The sequence below is a fragment of the Pelodiscus sinensis genome, chromosome 1, assembly GCF_052426305.1.
Source record: "Pelodiscus sinensis isolate ZL-2025 chromosome 1, ASM5242630v1, whole genome shotgun sequence".
Taxonomy (NCBI): domain Eukaryota; kingdom Metazoa; phylum Chordata; order Testudines; family Trionychidae; genus Pelodiscus; species Pelodiscus sinensis.
The window spans coordinates 297,015,558-297,038,041 of record NC_143052.1 but is presented as its reverse complement, the minus strand read 5'-3'; positions in this window follow the sequence as shown (position 1 = coordinate 297,038,041).

The window sequence follows — 22,484 nt, the reverse complement described above, 5'->3', positions numbered from 1 at the left end:
GGTAGCTCTTATAGTGTCCAAGTTATTAGCGCACAAACATACATTCTTCTTTATATATTAGATTTTTATATTTTATACATTTTTAGATATATTGATATCAATTACAATACAAAATACAAAGTGTACAGTGTTCACTTTATATTTGAATACAAATACTTGTGTTGTAAAAACAGAAGAAATTGTTTTTCAATTCCCTAATACCAGGAGTTCAGCATATTTTATTATGAAAGTTGAACTTGCAAGTGTAGAATTATGTACAAAAAATAACTACATTCAAAAATAAAACAATGTAAAACTTTAGAGTCTGAAGTCCACTCAGTCCTAGTTCTCCATCATTCAGACAAACAAGTGTAGTTATAATTTACAAGAGATAATGGTACCCACTTCTTGTTTGCAACACAGCTGAATGAGAGAGCAGGCATTCTCATGGCAATGTTGCAGCGGGCATCGCAAGATATTTATGTGCTAGATGCACTACAGGGTCACTTTTTTTTTTATGCTTCAACCACCCTTCCAATGACCATGCATCCATACTGGTCAGATGCTCTGCTTGATAACAGTCCAAAGCAGAGCAGACCGACTCATGTTTATTTTCTGAGTTGGATGCCACCAGCAGAAGGTTGATTTTCTTTTCTGATCATTTGGGTTCTGTAGTTTCCACAAGAGTGTTGTTCTTTTCAGACTTCTGAAAGCATGCTCCACACCTCATCCCTCTTAGATTTTGGAAGGCACTTAAACCTTGCATCGAGTGCTATAGCTATCTTTAGAAATATTGCACTGATGCCTTCTTTGCATTTTGTCAAATCTGCTGTGAAAGTGTTCTTAAAATGAACATATGCTGGGTCACATCTTAAAATGAACACATCCAGGACTGCTATAATATGGAATGTGGCAAAATGCAGGTAAAATAGAATGGGAGACACACAGTTCTCCCTCCTCTCCCCCTCCCCCAAGATGCTCAGTCACAAATTCAATTAAAAAAACAATAAGGAGTCCTGTGGCACTTTGAAGACTAACAGATTTATATGGACATAAGATTTTGTGGATAAAAAACACTTTACTCTAAACATGAAGGACATATGAATGTTTAGCATATCTGGCATGAAAATGCCAGCTACAAAAGTGCCATGCAAACACATGTTCTCACTTTCAGGTGATAATGTAAATTAAAAGTAAGGCAGCATTATCTCTCATTAATGTAAATAAACTTGTTTGTCTTAGAAATTGGCTGAACAAGAAATAGGACCGAATGGGTCTTATAGGCTCTAAAATTGCACATTGTTTTTGTTTTGAGTGCAGTTATGTAACAAAGAATGTACGTTTGTAAGTTATACTTTCACAATAAAAACAACAAGGAGTTATCTGGCACCTTATTAGAGACTAACAGATTTTTAGGGCATAAGCTTTTGTGGGTAAAACCCACTTCATCAGATGAATTGTATGTGACTCCAATGGATTCTCCATCACTGAATTTTTAAATCAATATTGAAGGTTTTCTAAAATTATTTGGGGGAAGTTCTCTGGCTTATGTCCTACAGGAGGTCAGACTAGATGCTCAGAATGTTCCTTCCTGGCCTTGGAGTGTATGAATCAACCCCTTAAAGATTTGTTTTAAGAACTCAGAGCCTCATCCTGAAAGCTGCCAGACCTTCATTTTCCTAATAAAGCTAATGGGTGTTAAAGATGCACAGTGTTCCATATGACCTAGCTCTCTGGGTGATGGGGAAGTGTTGCCTTAGCCTTGCACTGGCCCTCTACACGGAAGGGAATTTTATCCTTCTTGTGTATAAAGCTGTCAACGTTTGATGACTCCTAAGACTTGGCATGTTCTAGTCTACTCAATGAGGAAAAGAGAGCACTTAAGAAAGGTGATTTTAATATTCCCTTCCTCTCTCTGACTCATATAATAGAACACTTTCAGGGGGACAAGACATGCACCAAGTTCACAGGATGCCTTCATTTACTGACTCATAAATCTTAAACAGGATAGATACTTCCCAGCAACAAAACAAAGACTCCATTCCCAATGGGCTTTTGCACTGAAGATGGCTTTTTATTATCTTTTAGTTTAGAAAAAGAATAACTTATTTTGAAAATTACATGCAATCAGCTTGGTATTCCCTGGTCAACTTCAGAATACTAAGAGGCATGAAAATGTGAGAAAGAAAATAATTATACACAGGACTTAAACAGAGTAGGAACATTCTTACTTCAAACTCTCTTCTCAACCTGTTATGCAAAGACTTAAAATATACCTAAAAGGCCACAGAATAAAGTGTAAAGGGGCACTGGTTCAAGACCCCTAAATACATTTTTATACTTTAACAGGGCTACAGTTGTACTTTTTAATTCAGTCTCTACTGTCCAATTATCTAAATGCAATTTAGTCTTGGGAGGATTACAATACATTCTGCTTGAATGCAGCCAAGATAGAATCATCATTATTTGGTATAAGGCCAACATTTAAGGAGTGGCTGCTTGTTGAAATAGAATTCTCAGGGTCATTTTGGATTCTGAACTTCCTACAGTAAGTACAATCTCAGCATGCAATCTAAGCTTTTACCACTGCAAGAACACTGCCAGGTTATTGTGATCACTATAGAAATTCTCATTTGCTTGCTTATTTTGAAGTACTGTACATCTAAGGCCACAAAAGATGTACAGATTAGAAACTGTTGTTACACCTGCTGCATAGGACCTATAAATATTTCTCATTCACTAGTTCTCCAAAGGGCAGAGAATCTTCCAGGCTAGATATGATTTTGTTGTAAATCATAAAGTGAAGTGCCCACAAATAAGCACAAGTTCTGGTTTTTTAACCTTATAATGTGGAGCATCCTGCAAGAGGCTTTCAGGGAAGGACTCTCTTTTCGTGCTTTTTAAACAGCAATGCTAAAACTACAATTTAACTAGAATATGACACACTCTTTATTATGTGCCTTGGAGTATACAGCTAAGGAGGTGTAAGTTAAATGTGTTGGAACATGCTTTTTACAGGGTATTTATACCTCAAACGTCTATGTAATTTTCATATATGACTTCCTGTAATACCAACAAGTCTCTATTGTCTTCTCTGGAACAAAGTCTGCTACTTTCCTTATTTTTAAAATATACTTGACATTTAAAATGCCATCAAAAAGCTTTGAGGTTTTCTGGCAGAAGCTCTAAAAGCCTTGCTTCCTGTTACTTCTACTCTATAGGCAGACACACAAAGAAATTCACAACCTTGCTTCATACCATCCAGCTACCCCTGGATTTTTAGTGCAAAAAAGTGATGTTCACTTTGTCTATCCAGAAATTGCATCAATTCCCACACTCTTTTTTAAAAAAAGAACAACTCTTACAGACATCTTTATTTTTCCCAGCACTAGCTATCAAATGTTGACTGTTTATTAACCAAATTCTTTGATCCATTAACTCTTCTCTGACCTATCACATGCTCTAGTCTGGCCAGTGGTCTCCAGCTTTTAGCTTCTTTCTTAACTTCTGCCTAGGAGTCTCCTGAGATGGAGAGCTGAGCTGACACTCTAACCTGCACATTGAAGGTCCTCCCTTGTTAAAGTCATCATGAGAGTACAGCAAGGAGTTCCCTTGTTAGCCTTTGCTCTCTCTTCAAAGTTAGGAATTGCTTCTCTTCACAGGACGCTACACAGGACTGTTCTGCTGCTGAGCTCATCCATGGGACTAATAACCATTTTCAATGGCTACATCCTCAAGACCCCAAGCTTCAAGGCCCCAATTTATAAAACAACCTATTGTAGGTAGGAGGATATACAAGACCTTAACCCTGGCTCCTATTCTCACAGAAACTTCTCCTGTACAGTGCTCTAGTAGTTTATGATGCAATCCTGGACAGTGACTATTTCATTCACAGGCTCCTAAACTCTTCTGAATTACCCATTGTGCTAGAGCTGATCATGAAATAACTCCTGGACTACAACCTTGTTTGCTGGAGTGCCTCTCCCTAGAGCTCAGAGTATGTTGATCCGGTGAATAATGGAAGGATCTTGGCAATAATTCCACCGGATAATATCCATTTCCTCCCACACAAGCACTCCACTTCCAGCATGAAATATCCTTAGAAGGATATTTTCATTTAGGTAGCTATTCTGCTTTCACAATCAGCTCATCAGATAGGCGTTAGCCTTCCTCTTTTGTCCCTGAATGCACTGTGTCCTGGTACACTCTAATTGTGGAGACTTGCAAGTGATCATCCAATATGCATGCAGTATTAACCTCCTTTGCAAAGATTTGTACTGTAAGACAGCCCATCGGCTGCACTAATTCACTAATAGTAAATCAGACCTCTGCTCCTGCCTTCTGGCCTGTGTCCATTTTTGTGCCTCGCTGAAAAGGATCACTGAAATTTTAGATGCCATCTTCCTTACTTCTGTAAACATCCAACATGTCCCAATATGCCTAATTTCTCACAACAGACAGTAAGACACTTCAAAACCTTTGCCCTGTCCAGTGCTTCTCCTGGCTAGTCTCAGATAAGTAGGCTCTATTTGTGGAATGTCCACCTGCTGCAGGGAACAAATGATTCTCTACTTCTTCCTCATCAGAGCTCTTGGTCTTAAGTCTCAGGGCTTGAAAAGCAAACATTCTAAGCCCATTTTAGTTCCATGGGTTAGTGATACAAAGAAGCCACATAAATATCAAGTTTTTGTCAAACGTATTTATCTTCATGGCCATCCAGGTGAACAATGTTTTGTTAACATTAGAGTTCCAGCTCTCAGAGGAGTATGATCCTTTCCAGTGGGCGTGAGGAGGGTCAAACGTTTAGTCTTTAGCCAAACATTTTCTACATTCTAAGAGGCAATTCTTTGAGATATGGAAAATGACAGATTTACACGAAGATGTTCGGACATTCACAAATGTGTAGAGGAATGAGAGTCTCCCATATACAACAGAAGAGCTACAGTCAGAACATGGTTTTTCCATGGTTAACGAAGCTAGATTCCCCACATTCTCCCCCCCCCCCTCCCCCTCCCCCCCACACTTTTACTCTGCTTTCATGTAAGACCTTCACTAATTCTGAAAAGTCAGTTTTTAAAGATATGAAAAGCAGAACTGCCTCAATACTTTAGTCCAGGTTTCTGGCTAATATATATACTGGTAATATATCAGAGCAGCCGACAGACTTCACTGGGCCCTGAGCATGGTCAAGGCCATCTCCAGAAGAGGAGGGGCTGCAGTGGAAAGGGTGGGGCTGGGAGCTAGCCTCACCCAGCCAGCCCTTCACCATCACTCAAAGCTTTGGCGGCAATTTAAAAGGGCCCAATGCTCTGACTGCTGCCATTGCTGCAAAAATAATGATGGCAGCCATGAATAGCAAGCCCTTTTAAACTGCCAGCTACTCCCTTTGCACCCACTGTTGGAAGGCCTATAATATATGTATACTGTATATTGTGGATCTTTGTGTATTTTCTATTATACAAAGATGACAATGACTTCCAGAGTAGAAATGACATCCAGAAATGAAATCCAGAAGTGAAGCAACCTTTCAGATTCTTCTTTCCATATGCTAGGACTCTTATCTGCAATACATGAATGCCCCCATCTCGTACATTTGGAAACAAGCTCTTGGCCTGCTTGATAAACTAGTAGCACTCGCTTCAGCCTAACAATATTCCAGCAATAGATGTGCAACTGCAATTACTTTTAAGTTTCTTGGCTTACAGTTAAAGATGAAGAGATAGGTTTTTATCAATACTAGGGGAATTTAATTACTATGCATTTACACTGTCTTACCTGTAGGAAATGACTTCACACTACTGTTTAATTACCATCTATTTATTACTATTATTTACATTGTCTTACCTGTGAAATGCCTCACAATGGAATTTTATAAGCTTCACAGGCTGATACCAAATAGTATCTTTGGGAAACTATTGAGACAGCTTCAGAAGCAGGGATGTTCCAGATAGAACAGGCACAATCAGAGAAGGATAAAGGCTTGCCAGTGTTTCTGAGACATTTACCCATGCAAAAGAGATTTTAAGGAGGCTACCCACCAGGAATTGTTTTTTAATCTATAAAACAACATTCATTCGGGTTATTTACTTCTCAGCTCTCAAGATTACATCCCTGTGAGAAACTAACATGAAACAGAAATTAGGCTATTTGTATTTGTCTTATTGGGACTCTATGGAAGGAAATACTCACTGACTATTCTTCTTCTTTCAAATGTCATGTTCAACGCTATATTTCTTCATCAAAGTTGGTCATCCAAGCTCTCCAGCCAGTGAACAGCGTCACTGGTTGAATGGTGGATATGCTCCAATGAGCCAGTGAATTTTCGCATTGGGCATTCCACAACAACTGTGACTATTGTAAATTAGGAAGAACAATCAATTGTTGCATCTGAGTTGAAATGCTACAGAATTGCATCTCAGCTTTTTAAAATTAGTTCAAAAGCTATTAAAGTTCCATGGGTGACCAAAACACAAATGTTAGTTTAACCTGTCCAGAACATTTTAGGAATGGAATATGGAGACACGTCTACGCAGAATTGCACGTCTACGCAGCACCCTAAATTCAAAATTTGCACCATGCAAATTGCATATCTTACTTCAACTGGATTTGGATAGCTTATTTTGAAATTTGGCGCTGTCTACACAAATTTTGAAATAAGGTGCTATTTCAAGACATCCCTCAACCCTCATAGAACAAAAGTTACAGGGATGCCGAAATAGCGTGTCCGCTATTTTGAGACTTCTCTCGAAATAGCAGGTATGTTCAAGTGATGTGTGGTAGCTATTTCGGGATACTTCTATCCCGCTGTGTAGACATAGGCTACGTCTACACTGGCATGATTTTCCGAAAATGCTTTTAATGGAAAAGTTTTCCATTAAAAGCATTTTCAGAAAAGCACGTCTAGATTGCTTTTGCGGAAAAGCATCCTGCCGCTTTTTGCGGAAAAGCGTCCGTGGCCAATCTAGACACGGTTTTCCGCAAAAAAGCCCCGATCGCCATTTTCACGATCGGGGCTTTTTTGCAGAAAACACTACTGTGCTGTTTACACTGGCCCTTTTGCGCAAAAGTCTTTTAGAAAGAGACTTTTGCCCAAACGGAAGCAGCATAGTATTTCCGGAAAATCACTGACGATCTTACATGAGATTGTCAGTGCTTTTCCGGAAATTCAAGTGGCCAGTGTAGACAGCTGGCAAGTTTTCCGCAAAATCAGATGATTTTGCAGAAAAACTTGCCAGTCTAGACACAGCCTAAGAGTCCCAAGGAATTAAGATGTAAGGTATGAAAAAAATAGAAGTATCCTAAAGAGAGGACATGTTTTTGCTCAAGCTAACATATGAAATATATTCTGCAAATGCCAAGAACTAGGATCACCATTAGACTATATAAGAGCAGCCACCAGCCAAGAATCCAATCCACTAACAAGTGGCTGAACTGCCACATAAAAGTGGCCACAGGCTTAGGATACTGTTACTAAGAAAGGTTGCTAGGAACATAAGACTTCTGGCTGCTTTCTCTACCTCCTGGTGACAGAAATTAGCTCAGCTGATCACACGCTACAAAGTCATTGCATGTTTTCAACCAGATTTTCCTTTTACTGCTCTCAGCCTCAGGGCAGGCTGAATCCAAAACTCCTGAGTGGCCCTGGCAAACACACCCCACAGGTTGTTAATTTAACTTTTGGGGGGGGGGAGGGGAAATCGCAAATTGGCTGATCAGTTCCTTCAGTTCTCCTGTTCGACAAAAGTGTACCAAACAGCCCTCTTCACCACTGTCTTCACATCGAGGAGAAGGAAGAAGGTGGGCATTTTAAATAAGAGGGCCTTTGTAATAATAATTTGCACATTCATTGGAAATCTCAAAAGCTCCGTACAAATATCTAACAAAAATTAATTAAGCTTCTAAGCCCTTCTGTGAAGTAGGTATTATAGCCACAGTCTCTGTGACCATAGATTCGTTTAAAAGAAATTTCTGTTGGAAATGAATTGGCTGGAAACTGAATAAATGCTGAATTTGATACTTTAAAACTGGAGCGTTAATGGATTTAGCAGCTTGAATTTTTCCAACAAATGCTGTATTATAGCTTGCACTCTCCAAGGCTGTAGATTCCAGACGGAAGATATCAGGCTTAACCTAAGCACAAAGGTCCCCTCAGCATCTGATATACTTCTCACAGCTGCTGAGGTTTATTGCTGTAACCAGCCAGTTCAAATTGAGGACATTGGGCAGTTGAATAAAACAGAGTAAAATATACTTAATAGGAACCTATTCCAAATATCATGTGTTACGGGCATGATCACGCCTTACCCTCAAACTATGACTGAACTTGTCATTAGATGAGAAACTATAACTTGCTGCACCTGGCCAGGTACCACCTGTGGCTGGTGTTCTAAAAGCTCATATTCTCTGAAATTGAGATCTACTGCACAGCAAACACAGTCTGAGAGACAACACTGACATCCCTCCTACCTAAAGAGCCTCCAACAAAGGCAAATAAAATTATCTTAAATCAAAAACTCATGTCCCTCATGGAAGCTGAGTTTTCATCTTGAAAAGAGAAGTGTCAGAGACTCCAGAAAGTCCAGTATGGATTATGTAAGCCTACTATGAATTTGCTGTGATGCCAGTTAAAAATGTTCTTGTGCCACTGGATCTAAGAGTGGGGTTGTGGATATCCCTCTCTTTATCCCTGTCCTCCCCTGCCCAGCTAAGGCCAGGAGCAGAGCCCTCGCGCATGGGACAGCAGCTAGGACCTGCCACATGGGGCCAGCAGCACAGCCCTCTGGCACACAAGGCAGCAGCTGAGTTCCCTGCTCATGGGGAGACAGCCAGGACTCTGGGGGCTAGGCCAGGTGCCCGGAGGTGCTATAGCAGCCCCCCTCCCCCCCCACACACACACTTCTAGTTCTCATGCCTATAGTTAGATTTGAAAGCTGAAATTTATGCTTAGTAACACACTGTAATTTCTTTGGAAAACTCTTTGTATTGAGCATTCTCTTACTAATTTTAACACTAAGTTCTTTCCCAGTCTACTTTAATCTGAGACACTTTTTCCCCCATATCAGGCCACTTGGTTAAGAATATCTAATTTACAAATGTATTTATTCACCAAGGATCTCATAGGTATATAGCCTATAGTTCTATAGCTCAACTAGAGCTACACCAAATATTCCAGTCATGAACTGAACACAAAACGCACATGAAGTTTTGTAAGAGATTAAAAATAGATCAGTGTTGGGACCCAACATCTGTACCCAAGAACAATATAAATCATCAAGAACTCTCAATCATCATCATCATTTTTTTAGTACTTCTAATACAATTATCACACAACATAATTCTCCAAAATGTCGAATGCACTCTCTCTCCATCACATACAGATAGGGTTTATAGTTATTCTGATTCTGATCCATTTTTCAGAATACTTCTCAATGTATCACTGGGTTAAACTGCAAACAAAACAATTCCCCCTCATTCCATACTCAGTGGGGTACAGAATGTGTTGAGCGCACCGCCCAGTCATTTTTCTTTGCAAACGTTTCAGCTGTTTCAGACCAACGATATGGACAAGGTGCTTGGAGGAGTGCTCGCTCGACCCTATCCCTTCATGGCTTGTTAAATCTAGCCGGGAAGGGATGACTGGTTGAGTCCAGGGGCTTATTAATGCATCTTTTAGATCTAGAATGGTTCCTGCCGCTTGAAAGAGGCAGTGATAAAACCGCTACTTAAGAAGCCTTCCCTAGACCCATATGATTTAAATAACTATCACCCAGTTGCTAATATTCCCTTCTTGAGCAAGGTATTCGAGCAGGCAGTGGCATTGCAACTCCAAGCTTTGTTGGAAGAAACAGATTTAGATCCATTTCAGTCTGGTTTTAGGCCGGGTTTTGGAACTGAAACCGCCTTAATTGCCCTGGGAGACAACCTATGCTGAGAGAGAGACAGGGGGAGTGAGCCTCTGTTGATTCTCTTGGACCTTTCAGCGGCTTTTGATTCCATTAACCATGGCATCCTTCTGGAACGCCTGGCAGAGTTGGATACCAGAGGTACTGTTTTGTGGTAGTTCTGGTCTTACCTTTTGGGATGCTTTCAGAAGGTGGAGCTAGGGGGCTGCTATTCGTCCCTGTAGTGATTGTGCTACAGGGTCCCACAAGATTCCATCTTGTCCCCTATGCTGTTTAACATCTACATGAAGCTGCTGGGAGAGGTTGTAAGGAGTTTTGGAGGACAGTGTCATCAATATGCAAATGACACCCAACTATATTTCCCTGTGACATCAGAAGCACATGTGGCAGCAACTGATTTATACCAGTATCTGGAGGCAGTTATGGACTAGATGAAGTCAAACAAGCTGAAGTTGAATCCAGATAAGACTGAGGTTGTGTGGGTCAGGAGGCCATCTGTTCAGGAGTGTGTTCTAGACAAGGTTACACTCCCCCTGAAAGAACAGGTACATAGCTTGGGAGTCCTCCTTGAGCCTTTTTTTAACTTTTGAGAACCAGATTTCTTCGGTGGCCAAGAGTGCTTTCGGGCAACTTCATCTGAACTGCCAGCTACAACCCTTCCTGAACAAGCTTGACTTAGCCACAGTGATCCATGCTCTTGTTACATCCCGACAGGATTACTGTAATGTGCTTTATGTGGGCTGCCTCTGAAGAGCCTTCGGAAACTCCAACGGGTCCAGAATGTGGCTACTTGAGTTTTAACTAATATTCATTATAAGGAGCACATTATGCCAGTGCTCCAGCAGCTGCACTGTCTTCCGGTATGTTTCCATGCACAATTTAAGGCCTTCGTTATGACCTATAAAGCCCTGAACAGGTTGGGTTTGGTGTATCTCCTATATGAACCTGCCTGGGGATTGAGGTCAGCTCTGCTCAGTGTTCCTCCACTTACGGAGATAAGATTAACTTCTACGTGGAACAGGGAGCTTTTGCTCCCAAACTGTGGAATTCTCTCCCCGAGATATTCGCATGGCACCAACTTTAACATTGTTTCAGCATCAGGCTAAAGCCCCCCTTTTTACTTGTGCTTTTATTGTGTGTGTGTGTCCCTCTGGGGTCTCATATTTTAATGTTTTATATATATTTATATTGTGTTTTTAAAAATTTTGTAAGTAGCCTCAAAAATATTAAATAGAAGAGCAGGGTAAAATATTTTAATTCATTAATCTAATAATCAGAACACAGCCCAAATTCTGCTGTATTTTCCAAACATCTACTTTTTGAAATCTGTGACTAAAGAATTTTTTTTTTTAAATCAGCATTGTGTCCTACCTTCATTGGACATGGAAAATAATTGATCATCACCCTTTTTATAACAAATTTCCCATGTTTGAAAATTATCAGTTCCTCCTCGGTCTTCTTTTCTCAGCACTAAATATGTCCAAATGTTTTAACATGTCCTTATAGGTCAGGTTTTCCAGATCTTCAATTATTTTTGTTGCTCTCTACTGGGCTCTTTCCAGTTTGTCCATATCCTTAAATGGTGACACTCAAAACTGGACACAACTTTCCATCTGACACCTCCCTCATAAAACAAAGTAGAGCTGGACAATTTCCTCCTGTGTTTCTCTTATATATGACATTCATTGATATTTCCCATTTTCTATTTGTGTGTTTGACTTTTCTTTGGTAAGTATAATATTTGCCACTTGTTTTCATTGAATGGATTTCACTCCAATTCTTCAATTTATCAAGGTCCTTTTAAATTCTAATTCTGTCCTCCAAAAGACTTGTGATCTGACCCGGCTAGGTGTCATCTGTGAATTTTATAAATATCCTCCCCACTGCATTTTTCAAGTCATTATTGAAAATAATTCAAGGACTGGACCCAGGACTGACACCAGGGGATTCCACTAGACACATCCTCTGAGTTTGACAGTAAAACATTGCTAACTATGCTTTGAGTATGGTTTTACAACCAATTTTGTACCCAGCTTCTAGTAATTTCATCTTGGCCACCTTTCCCTAATTAGTGTGAGCATATCGTGTGGGATAATGTCTACATACTTACTAAAATCAAGATGTATCATATCTACTATTACCCCTCACACACAAACCAATAGCTATGATTTGTTCTTGATACACCCATGCTGGCTATTCTTTATCCCTCTATTAAACAATCAATTTGTAAGCATCTAACAGATAATGTGTCCCAGGATATTTCCAGAAATTGAAGTAAGGCTGACAGTTCTGTAATTACCCAGGTCCTCTTTGGTCCCCTTTTAAAAGATAAATACTGATTTGCCCTTCCACAGTTTTCTTGGGCCTCACCCTTCCTGCATGAGCTTTCAAAGATAATCACTAAGGGTTTCAAGATTGTTTCAACTATTTCTTTGAGTAACCGAGGCTGAATTTTGTCAGGCCCTGCTGATTTAAACACACCTAACTTATCACAATGCTCTTTACCCTGTTCTTGTACATGTTCCTTCCTCCTTGTTGTTAATCTAATTGTGTTAAGCATCCACCCACAGCTAACTTTGTAAGTGAAGACAGAGGTAATGTAGCCATTAAACCCCTCAGCTTTCTTGGTATTGTGATTAACTCTTCCTGCCCATTAAATGGTGGATTTATACTTTCTTTGTTTTTCTGTGGCCCTTCATGTAGAACCTCTTCTTATTGCTTTTTATTATATCCTTACTAGGTGCAGCTAATTCAGTTCTTTAGCCTTTCTGATTTTGTCCTTTTATGCTTGGGCTACTCTTTTCAACTCATCCCTAACAATTTGTCCATATTTCCACTTTTTGTAAGATTCCCTTTTTATTTTCAGATTATTAAAGAGCTGCTGGTGCAGCCACATCAAACAGTTAGAAGCAAAAACCCTGCTTCATTTCTTACTTTAGTTCTGTTACTGTAGAGAGATACTGGCATGAATTCTAATCTGAGCATTAACCTCAAACACCATTCCTACAAAGGTTTCTCTTAAGGAAGCTGGCTGCCATTTCACTAGCTTTACCATGTGAAAATGAATACAAGAGTTTGAGAATCCTGCTGGACTCAGAACAGTTAGCTGTCAGGAAGCATCAGGATTTAAATTTGTTATACCCCTATCTTACACCAGAAACGTAGGCACCCAACGGAATATTTAAGGGCCTACAGGGTTAGGCAGAAGCTGAACTGTGGTTCTCAGAATATCAGTGGCATCTAAATATTGGATTTAGGGTGCCTAAACAAGCAGTTAGATGTCTAAATCTTTTTGTGAATCTAGCTATTCCCATCATATCTCTCAACCTTCAAGTCTGCTTATGACCAACAGCCTTTCACATGTGATAAATGACTGAAAACATGAACCATGTGCATTGTTGTGTCCCTCAAATTTTTTAAAAAAATATTCACAGTTAACACTTGTTTTAAAGGATATTTTCCCTCTGGGTTAATTAAATAATTATTCCAAAATAATAATTATGTCACATGTAACCACACACCTGTATCAAAGTGGTCTGACCAAACATCACTGCCAATTGAACAGGAGTAACGGATAGCCTTTGTGAGGCACTCTTTTTTAGTGGGCTATGCCACTATTTGTTAGACCTGAGTAATGGGGACTCGCTTCTCATGAATGCCTCCTGGCCAAGTGCACGTGCCTGTAACTTTTTGTTATAGTGATTCTTTGATAACTCAGCCCTACAGCTGAGTCACACATAGTTTGTGCCCCAAATAAAACAAACCCCTTCCAGAGTACAAGTCCAACAGGGCCTCTCTTGGTGCCCCTCCTTAGTGTCCTCAGAGACATCCTTCCTGGAGGCAAGTCTTTGCCCTCTCATGGCCCTTCTGGTCCCAGCCCTCGAGATCCAGGTCACTTTCCTCAGTGCCTAATCAGGGTTGAGGGGGACCTGGCCTCACCCTTTATTCCAGGCCCAGCCCAGGGACCCTGTAGATAGCAGCTGTTTGCTATGTCCATTCCACTGCTGCTCTAATTCCCTAGGCCACTTCCCCATGTCACTGTGCCATCTTTGCCCTTACCTCAGAGCTCCGTCCTGTTCACCATGAGCTCTCCATACTGAGATGTCCACAGCACTGCTACTCTTCTAGCCAACCAGCAACCCAGTCTTCACTCCTTGAACTTATTCAGCAACTAACTGCTGCTCTGTTCCACAGCTCCTTTTATATCACCTTCCTAGCCCCTGATTGGCTGCTTACCCTACAGACACACACACCTGCGTGGTGGACCTTTCTACTGCCTTTTTCTGGGCAAGGTGCAGCAGGACCATAAGGCCTCCAGCAGGGGGCATCAGGGCCTAGTCCCTTACAGGACCAGGGAGTTATGAGTTAGTGCTTACAGTTACCAGCGCCAAGCCTGCCATTATGGTACATTCATCTTGAAAAGCCATGAGATGAGGACTTACAGCCAGGACTTCTACACCACCTTTGCCAGAAATGACTTTGTACAACCTCTCAATTAAGTTACCTGTAAAAGATCAAAAAGGGTTGATACTTAACTGCTGCAGTATAAGAGGCTTTGCTAAATGAGAACTAGGAAATAGGCAAAAATAGTAGTAGTAGAGAATGAAAGATGGTGCACATCAGCTCCTTGTTTCCAGCTCAGTATTTGCCTAAACTAAAGGTATACTCACATGCCTAATGTATCTGAAAAGTGGCACACATGCAAGCTCTGTAAAGCTGTGCGGAAACAGATATGACATGCTCCCAAACTTCAAAAGGGATGGACAAACAAACATTGTAGACTATAAATCTTTTTACCCTGTAAATTATCATGGGCAGGGAAAATATTTTCTATTATGTTTGGAAAGTGTTGAGCACAATGAAGACACTCCTAGAAACTAATAAAATATTGGAGGTTCTAAAACTTGCACACCCTGTTTCCAACTATCAACCTGCTAACGTTCCACCTAGGGCAGTAAAGAAAGCTCTAGCTAAGGAAAGTCCCTTTCACAAGCATATTGCTTTTGGATTTATAGAGCATGGACTGGTGATATTTAAAAACATATGAAAACCATTTCTGCATTTTTGAGCAAGAGCCGGTGTTGATCAGATATCACACCTCAGAGCTGTGGAAGCACCTCCTAGAGGAAGCAGCAATCTACAGCGATCTGAGCAAAGAAAGCCAAATTTGATATATATGTGGGAGTTCATTAGCATTGTATTTTCACCCCTTTAGCGAGGTTTTGTGGGTTCTATCCTGCACATCAGCCTGGTGAGAGACTGCAGGCTGAGTCTAAGCAACATTGCTAGCAATTAGTCCAAGAGTCGGGTCTTATCTTTCTTCCGTAAAGCCTCACACTTTAAGTTTCATAACATGCTAAGGACTGGACAATGGGGCTTTTCCCCCTTTGTGTCTATTTCCAGTATTTATCAACCACCTGGTATGTTTCAGTTCCAGCATGATCTTGTGACCATACAAGGAGAAGAACTTAAAGTAAGGATCCCCAAAAAATCAAACTTCATTCTGTCCTTCATGCAGCTGCATCACTGAAATGAGGAGGAAGAGTTAAAATGTATTGTTCATTGTCCTGAAGACTCTGCTCACTTAATTGGACTATTGGAGCTTGTACCACAGACATGCAATTGCCTCCAGAATGCGTCTTGCCAGCTAACTGCTCAGCAGTTTGGATCACCTTTTTTGCAGGGCTCCGATAGTCGTTTTCTCAGATTTAACATCCTGCAAGATACCAGAGCCACATGCTCTTCCCCAGGCTTTTTGATTTGAAAAAGGTGTCACTCCATCGTCTCACTATACCCATTATTTCCTTGGTATTGCTAATTGTAAAAATACTTCTTTTCTCTTACCTTTTATCTGTCTAAGGGTATGTCTACACTACCACCCTAGTTCGAACTAGGGTGGTTAATGTAGTCAATCGAAGTTGCAAATGAAGCCTGGGATTTAAATATCCCGGGCTTCATTTGCATCTTGCTGGGCGCCGCCATTTTTAAATCCCCGGTAGTTCGGACTCCGTGTCCGCGGCTACACGCGGCACAGAGTAGGTAGTTCAAATTAGGCTAATTCAAACTACCGTTACACCTCGAAAGCCTAATTCTAACTACCTACTCCGTGCCGCGTGTAGCCGCGGACACGGAGTCCGAACTACCGGGGATTTAAAAATGGCAGCATCCGGAAAGATGCAAATGAAGCCCGGGATATTTAAATCCCGGGCTTCATTTGCAACTTCGATTGACTACATTAGCCACCCTAGTTCGAACTAGGGTGGTAGTGTAGACATACCCTTACCGGTTTAAAGTTTGGTTTTTTTTTTGGTGGGGGAGGTCACAAACTGGCTTTGTTTTTAAAGGGCCTTCTAACACAATGGACAGGCCATTTCATAGTTTAACCTACCAAGTACAGTAACTTTCCCAACCAGGCCATCTCTGAAAAGGCATCTGAAGCACACTATCTTGAACGGGACGGAACCAAAGCCAATTGGAGCCACGAGGCTCCATGGCCACAGCACCCGTAACACACCAGAGCAGCCAGTTAGCAGGTTTCTCAAAGTGGTCTTGCAGACCACTTTGAAGAAAACATTGATTTAGGCCGAGAATTCAACTCCTGCAGGTTCTAGCAGGAACTCCTAGCAACCACCTTCCACTGATAGGCCCCATAAGTAGCAAACAGCTCCTGCACACTTAGAACATTGTGCCATAGCAAAAGGCAACTGCTGCACACAACTTTAAAAACTAACAAAAAAGCAAGCTCTGCTCGGGCTTAATACTGCCTGCTCCAAAAGAACCAAAAAGCCCTTTTTGCCTGTCAAGCTGTTGCTTGCCTTGATTTCCCAGTCAGCCACTGACTAAAAAGGCTCCCCTCCAACACCATGTTTAATCCTAAAAGGGTGACAACTTTGTTACTGTGTAAAGACACCCATTTTGTAATATACTTTCATTATCATACCCTCTTAAGATGCCAATACAAATGAAGCTTTCTGAACTATTTCATAAAGTAATTTATACATTGCCATGCAATGCCTTATATCAGAGATCAGTGATGCTCATCCAGTTGCTTTGGGCATTCAGTGTATGCCGTCACATAGCTTAGGTCTGATGTGCTGAAGAGTAAGCGTGACTGTTTGGAGGAGGGGCATTTTGTTTTGGGGTACTATACATTAGTGTGGGTTAACCTTTTTAATACCAGGGAGAAAGGAACTTCAAAAGTTCACAGCAAATTTATGATTTAGCTCTTTGTAAGGACTGAGATCAGGAGCTGGAGCTGGAACCACACTAGATATTTCTTCACAAGGAAAGATGCACTAATTTCTTCCTCACAGAGATGGCATTCCTTTGGCAGACAGAGGCTGGAGAACATTCAGGCTGCTCTGGAGACAGAGCTAGACTCTCCTTGACCATTCAGTAGAGAAGAAACAGGAATAAGTATAAAAGGCACTTGAGATGTGATTGAAGAGACCCCATCAATACCAAGAGACCCCATCAATACCAATCACCAAGACAGGGAAACTCACTCAAAGTGTTCCTTTTGGTCTGGTCAAGCCGAGCCTTGCCCAACTCCAACCACAGGCAGTACAGCACCCACAGCTGTGAAGGCAACATTCTTTCTGTCCATTACCCACAGCTGAGAGAGGATTGCATCTCCTCAGGCCCCAATATCCTAAAGGAACTTAGATTAGAGGAAGTCTCCCGCCTCTCGCCTACCCAAGGTACTAACAAGCACTCAAATAAAAAACTAGTAACAAGAAATGTTAACTTTAAAATATGGAAGGCCCTGGTGTCCGGAAATAGGTGAAACAATTACAAAGTGAGGTGGTTGTTGCTCTGGGCCTACTCATTTAGGTATCACTTTAGCAGATGGGTCAGAGCACTTTTTAATGGTCAGGGAGTGACACATGACTCAAATAGAAGGGATGCATTTTCTTGGGAAGTTAATTTTTCTTCAGGCATTATAGCAAAATATGTATTATTTCCCCCTCAATGTTGCCTTTCTTTGTACTTGCAATTAGAATATTTTAACATAAGGATGTTACCAGCATTTCTGTAAAATGTATTGTACCAAAATAAAATTGCCATTGCCAGTCAGAGTAGAGGGATGCTGCACAGCTTCAGTTCTACACAGCAGTTTTTCCTTCCCCTGTTAGTCTACTCCCTGTATTTGGATTATTCAAATCTGATAGTAATGCCAATTATTGTAAAGTTATTTCTCAGTGACATTTGTAACTACCTGTCCAGTGCAATTGACCAACAGCTATTACTAGTCAAGAATTTGCATAAGCAATTATTTCCAGCACTATTATGAATAATATGCAAATCATTTGACTCATTAGTTATTATAATTTTTCTTCAGCACTCAGCATTTCCAAACTATCAAAATGGAGATACTTATGCAATTGGCACTTTTTCAGAGAAACATCATTAAGGGCACAAGAACAAAGTATTCCAGTGCATAGGAAAGATCATAAGTATGGCAACAGATTTTGCCTTAACCATGAGATTTTGAAAGATCTTTAAAAAAAATCAATAAAGGAGTCCTACAAAAAGTGGAAGCAAGGTCAAATGACAAAGGATGAGGATAAAAAAACAAGTATGTAGAAGCAAGTTTTGAAAGGATAAGGCATAAAATGAGCTCAAAATAATTAGAGACATAAAGGGTTACAAGAAAATATTTTACAAATATATTAGAAGCAAAAGGAAGAACAAGGACTGGGTAGGCCTGTTACTCAATGAAAAGAGGAAAACAATAACAGAAAATGTGGAAATTGGCAGAGATACTTAATGACTTCTTTGTTTTGGTTTGCATCGACACAGTTGGTGGTGAATGGATGTCTAGCACAGTGAATGCTGGTGAAAATGGGGTTCAGAAGCTACAATAGAAGAAGAGCAGGTTAAAAATTACTTAGACAAGTTAGAAGTCTTCAAGTGACTAGGGACTGATGAAATGCATTCTAGAACATTCAAGAGACTTCCTGAGGAGACCTGTGAGCCATTAGCTAATCTCTTTGAAAAGTCATGAAAGACAGATTCCAGAAGACTGGAAAAGTGCAAATATAGTACCCATCTATAAAAAGGGAAATAAGGATAACCTTATTACTAACTAGTCAGCTTAATTTGTGTACCAGGAAAAATGATGAACAAATAATTACAGAATCCATTTGCAAACATCTGGAAGATCATAAGGTAATAAGTAAGTCAACATGGATTTGTAAAGAACAAATCATGTCAAACCAGCCAAATAGCTGTCTTTGAGAGTGGAACAAGCCTTGTGGATAAGGGGGAAGCAGTAGATGTGGTATACCTAGATTTTAGAAAGGCTTTTGATACAATCTCGCAAGACTTTCTCATTTAACAAACTAGGGAAGTACAACATACATGAAGCTGCTGTAAAGGTGGATACATAACTGTTTAGATAACCATTCCCAGAGAGTAGTTATCAATGATTCACACTCATGCTGGAAGGGCATACTGACTGGGGTTCCACAGGGATCACTTGTGTTCAATACCTTCATCAATGATTTAGATACAAGGCATCCCCATTATAAGTCACCCCAGTATACATCATTCCACACTAAAGTCATTGATGCTTGTAGGAACTGATGTGTTATAAGTCCTCGCATTCCCCGCTCTATAAGTCCAATTTTTTTTAATGTATCTTGGACTTATAGCAAGGACGGCCTGTAATAGCATAGAAAGTATGCCTATAAAGTTTGTGGATTATACCAAGATGGGAGAAATTGAAAATGCTTTGGAGGATAGGATTAAAATTCAAAATGATCTGCACAAACTGAAGAAATGGTCTGAGGTAAATAGGGTGAAATTCAATAAGGACAAATGCAAAGTAGTCCATACAGGGCAGCACAAGTGAGATGTCTTCAAGTCAGTATGGAAGCACACATAAAATGGGAAGTGACCGCCTAGGAAGGAGAACAAAAGGAAGAGATCCAGGAGTCACAATGGACCACAAGCTAAATGAATCAGTGTGATACTATTGCAAACTCCCCCCACCATTCCCCATCATTCTGGATGTATCGACAGGAGTGTTGTAAGCAAGACATGAGAAATAATTCTTCTGCTCTACTTTGCACTTATTAGGCCTCAACTGGAGTACTGTGTCCAGTTCTGGGTACCACAGTTCAGGAAAGATGTGAACAAACTGGAAAAAGCAACAAAAATGATTAATGGTCTAGAAAACATGACATATGAGGGAAGATTGAAAGAACTGGGTTTGTTTCATCTTGAAAAGAGAGTGGACATAACAGCTTTCAAATATCTAAAAGGCTGTTACAAGGAAGAGGGAGGTAAATAGTTCTCCTTAACCTCTGATGATAGGACAAGAAGCAATGGGCTTATATTGCAGCAAGGGAGGTTTACATTGGACATTAGAAAAACTTCCTGTCAGGATGGTTAAGCACTAGAATAAATTGCGTAGGGAAGTTGTCGAATCTCCATCATACCTGTGAGGGATGGTCAAGATGGTGTTTGGTCCTGTCATGAGTGCACAGGACTGAACTTGATCTCCTGTGGCTCCTTCTAGTTCTGTTATTATTATTAGAAATGTATTTTGTTGCTTAAACACAACAACCCCCTCCCTCATCATTTACTTGAAAACTGCAGGAGAGACAAAAGGAAAGGCCCAGATATATGGAACTGCAAAATGAAGGAAATGGAAAAGTCATCCCCCTTTCACTTCTTCTGGTCCAGTCCTGATTGTTTTAAGGTCAATAAGGGTAGGTGGTTTTTTTTGGCCAGTTACTTGAACAGAAGCTGAAATCAGTCCTTTCTGTAATTCCTTTCCCTCCTCCTACTTTTGTAGAGCTCTGAGAAAATTGTTATTTAATTTGTAGGAAGAAAAAAGGAGGTTATTAGTTATTTCATATAACTGGAATTTAGCCCCTCTCAGTTCTATTTAGAAACACAACCTAAATATGAAATGGGGCCAAATCTTGCTCTCTTTATTCATGGGAGTTGCCCCCAATTGAAAAAAAACTATTTGCATAATAAGGTAACTACACAATTTGGCCTATAAATTGCAGTTATAATGGGTGGGAAAGCATTGCTCACCAGTGGGGGTGTGGAAAAGCAGGAAGAAATGAACAAAATAGAAATGAAGACAAAGAGTAGGGAGAGATAAGCATAGGGAAAGACAGGGTCAATATGATTTTTTAAATCTCTTCATTAGGGAAATTTGATTAAAAATTTAAGCATAGCAAAAACTTGGAACTACCATGCTCCAGCTAATAAATTTAATTATCTTTGACTTCATAAAATTGCTATAAACACTTCCTTTCCCATTTCAGAAAATAGTCAACCACACTGCTTATTTCTGGAGTAAGCAGCATCAAGTTATAATAAAGATTTTGGTGTTTGGAGGGCGTGGAGGTGGAGAGGCAGCAAAATTTGTTTCCCTTCTCACATATAATGATTTTAGGGTGTTCTCTGTAAATGTGTGCTAACAAAAGTAATTCCTTCCTATGGTTTTTATGTAAGCTTTTGTTTCACATTTTCTAAAATGTATTATACAGTATTCTTATACACTAATCACCATCTCTCATCATAGCAATTTTATTAAAAGCTTATACTTACAAATATGCATTCTGAAGGGATTTCAGGAATTTTTGCAATTTTGTTGGAATTAGGTTTGTTGAACCAATGGCATCAATGTTTGAACAGTGTAAAGCAGCTTCCAGCAACAAAGTATCTCTACACAATATATCTTGTCAACTCAGGCATGGATTCTTCTTGTGTTTAATCCAAAAAATCTTGTAACAAGTTACCTTTATCACACTATGTTGTGACAAAATACTTAGTACACAGCCCTATTAAGTTACTGTACCTGGTAAAGTCCCAATTCTAGAAGGGATTCCAAGAATTCCCCTTAAATGAAGTACTGGAAAAATTTGTTAGCTATTTTGCAGTTAGTGTTTGCTTATCAATATGGTATCACCTTGCTGAACTACAAGTCTTGGTACCAAGAGGTATTTTTCTACATAAAATTGCTAATGCCAACAAGATTGCCAAAATGGGACCATCATTATTAAAAATATTAGGCAGGAAGGAATGCAATTTATTACAGTGTTTGAATATAACCACCACTAATCACAAGTAGAATCCTGGTACAAATCTCATTCCCAGTATACAAGAAAGGACACAATACCTTTTAAACATAATTTATATACATATATGGCTTTATACAACAGTGAAGGATTGTTCTTGTGTCTGTAGGTACATCAGGCACTTCTCCAAAAATATCCAAATATGAACTTTAATTCTGCGATGTTACTGAATAAGAGCAGTGAAACACAAAAGTGCTGTTACACTACTCACAAGTCATTTTCTGGTGATATTGCTGGTTTGTGGAACACCCTCAAAAAGGAGGCTAGTTTTAATGCCAAGGTTTTTTTTTGTTTGCATAAACCATGCTGCATTTTTATGTAATGATTACAAAAAATGACATCTAAAAATCAGTTATAAATTAAAAATCCTAGCAATTTTATCATGAAAATATGAACTTCAAATCAGTTAAAAAAAAACCAAAAAAATATAACATACATCCAGTGGTTTAACAAGTGCAAATTTTATACTATTTTATAATTGGTCCAATTTTAAGTTCTC